The sequence below is a fragment of the Triticum urartu genome, chromosome 1A (genome assembly GCF_056163025.1).
Source record: "Triticum urartu cultivar PI428250 chromosome 1A, HENAU_Tu73, whole genome shotgun sequence".
Classification (NCBI taxonomy): Eukaryota; Viridiplantae; Streptophyta; class Magnoliopsida; order Poales; family Poaceae; genus Triticum; species Triticum urartu.
In genome coordinates this window covers 54,871,922-54,874,735 of record NC_141873.1, presented here as the reverse complement: position 1 = coordinate 54,874,735, position 2,814 = coordinate 54,871,922, and the positions used below count along the sequence as shown (strand labels likewise).

Genomic DNA, 2,814 nt, shown 5'->3' with positions numbered 1-2,814 from the left:
GGATTGGATAGAATATAGTAGCTACAAAGATTTTGGCATGTTATTGGCATTTGAGTAGTAGTGTAGCATACTGCTGCCCGTAGGATGACTAATAATAATTAATATCACCAGTTATTTTATGGGTAGAGTTTCAAGGATAATGTTCGAGTGACTTAAAACTGCAATCTGTCCAAAAAGAAAAGAGAAAGATTAAACAAATAGTACTGGGCCAAATTGCAACATGCAGCCCATATACTAAGAAACGGTTGGGCGAGACAGCTATATCCTACGCCCTCAGTGGAACAGTTAGGCTCTAGCTAGTTGGGCGTTGTGTGTGATGGATGAGAGGGATCACTGGTTATCTCTACTTCTCTACTACTATTAAAAGAGCAAACTAGAGTTATTTTACAACCACCCAAACAAATGTACACAGAATAATCAAAACCCTCAGATCTAATCCATTTAGTCAAATCTAACAGTATATAATGACCCGATGGTCTGCCAGCCAATTGAACGGCTGTGATTCAATGTTCTGCCGCGGCAGACCATAGTCGGGCACTCCCCCTGATGCCCGATGTGATCCGTAATTTTAGGATCATCCTCAACCTCCCTCTCCTTGAATTCGCACAGATTTGCTCCATCCCTAACCTCCCCGGCGCCCTACCGCCTCCTCCCCTCATCACCGCCCCTCGCCAGCCGTCCGTCCTGCATGGAGACTCTCGCTGCCGACCCCGTCTGGTCTACCCGCAGACCCGCCGCTCCCTCTTCGCCGTCCTTCAGTTCTGCCCCTGCCGCCCCTCTCTCTTGCAGCGGAGCAGAAGCGGAAGCGCCGGGAGAAGATCAACCGACAATTCGTTGAGCTATCCACCGTCATCCCCGGCCTCAAGAAGGTCGGCTCCTCTTCTTGCACATACGTACATATGCAATAAAATAATTTTCTGAACTGATTGACCAAATATTTTTCTGAACTGATTGGCCAACTAAGTACGTCAAGCAGTAGCAGGAAAATCTCAAGGCACTCGAGGACGCAACCTCCAGAGCATCCAGTCCACGGTGCTCATCAGGAAGTTGTGCATAGCTGCGCCCTTAAGACGTCGGCGGCTGCTGCCCGTCATCGTCTGCAGCGGCCGTAGCTGGAATCACGACGCCAACGACCGGGAAAGTGCTGATGGAGGTAGAGCTCCCCTCTTATTGTTTCCCACATCCCCTTTCTTTCAAAATTCTGAACCCAAAGATACAGATCCACCGACGTTGCGCTCGGTCATGAATATTACATCCTTGCACACTTGCATCAACAAGATTCTATAATATCTACCTGCATGCTTAGGCTAGCGCTTGTGTACGCCCATGTTGCCGTATGCTTCCAATCGGTTCAGAAGAAATCCATCTTATATGTGCATACCTGTCATAAAGCATAAAGCACTCTGGTGAATCACTTTGGGAGTTCATGGTTGTGCCAAAAATTGGTACCAGATCACAGGTTGTTCGTCCATGATTTTCAAAAAGCAAGTACAAGATCATGTTGTTACTGAAGTGGGAAGATAATTGATCTATAACCCAGTTGCGCGTCAAGCCTGCGTCAATGGTGTTTCCAACGATCAACTATCCCCCTCTTTTGCAGTATTGACAAAACCGGGCCAATGTTGCTACAGTTTCATCACCAAAAAAGAGAATCCAGTTTTGTTAAATTAATTTGTGTAATAATATGTTCATTACTGATACTGAACAAGGAGTAGACAGATTATAGTTTCTAAAGCTTCTCTGTCGGGATGCATAGGCGAGAAGGACAGTTGGAGTCACCGGCGTCGCTTATGGAGCTCCACACCATTGCCCAGTTGTACAATAGCATGTGCAATCTTCTCCATTCAAGACTAAGTGCAAATTGTGAACTCTTTGCCAAACAAGAAGATATGAGGATCAGGCATATAGGCCCCCATAAGGTAGCTATATAGTAATTCATGTGTAGTAGTGTGGATTATGGTCACATTTTGTCTAGGACTGCAGATAGCTATGTCAATAAAAATGGATATTCTGCATATTTTCCGAATTTTGAGTAAGGGCTTCATATATAAGGCATGCAGTAGTTTTGACTTGGGGCAATGATCAATTCTTCACATGCAGGAACGTGGAGAGATGAATCTGGTCGATTGTAGCCACAAGGTGAGTGGCTTGATCCTTAATTAATCCAGTTAAATTTCATGAATTATTGATTAGTTTTTTAGCAAGCAAATTTTTGTACATCTGATTGTAGGGATACTGCTGTAGTATTTGGGAGAAAGAGTACGTCTGCACCTGATGGTGATATGCCAAAGTTTTGTATTTCCTAGGTAAATTTGCTACATGGGAAGATTCCTCAATGGCAACAATACACCATGATAGTGATAATGATATACATCCTATGCTGAACAAGAGCAAGACAGAAAAGAGTAAAAGATTGTCTCCGAAGTAATTACGGATTGCAAGCAAATTTATCTACAATAGGAAACACACGATGATGACATATCAGATATTCCAAATCACTATATGAAATGTTTAATGTTTACTTCCCCTTGTAACGTTAGCTTATCTAGCAAATTTTTGTTATTCTGTACATCTGATTGATAAGTTTCAAATAGTACAGGAACCAGATATCCTAGAGTAGGGATCGACACTAATTACACCTCTTGACACGCTCATTTGAAAGTCAAGTATATTTATGCAGCAATGCCTTATTACTCCTACAGAAGATACCATTACTGCTGCTCATAGGAAGAGATATTACACCATCAGTTGTGTTTAGCTAAATCTGCAGTTTTCATTACAATGCATGAATCTTATTTATCTTGCTTCAAATGA

General features: G+C 42.9%; 1 long non-coding RNA gene across 1 annotated transcript; it reads left to right on the top strand.

The window, feature by feature from the left end:
- Positions 1–315: 315 nt before the first annotated feature.
- On the top strand, positions 316–2,438 carry LOC147989952 (uncharacterized). The gene is made up of 3 exons (XR_015618363.1): positions 316–869; positions 965–1,153; positions 1,757–2,438. It is a non-coding gene; the product is annotated as an uncharacterized LOC147989952 (long non-coding RNA).
- Positions 2,439–2,814: the final 376 nt, after the last annotated feature.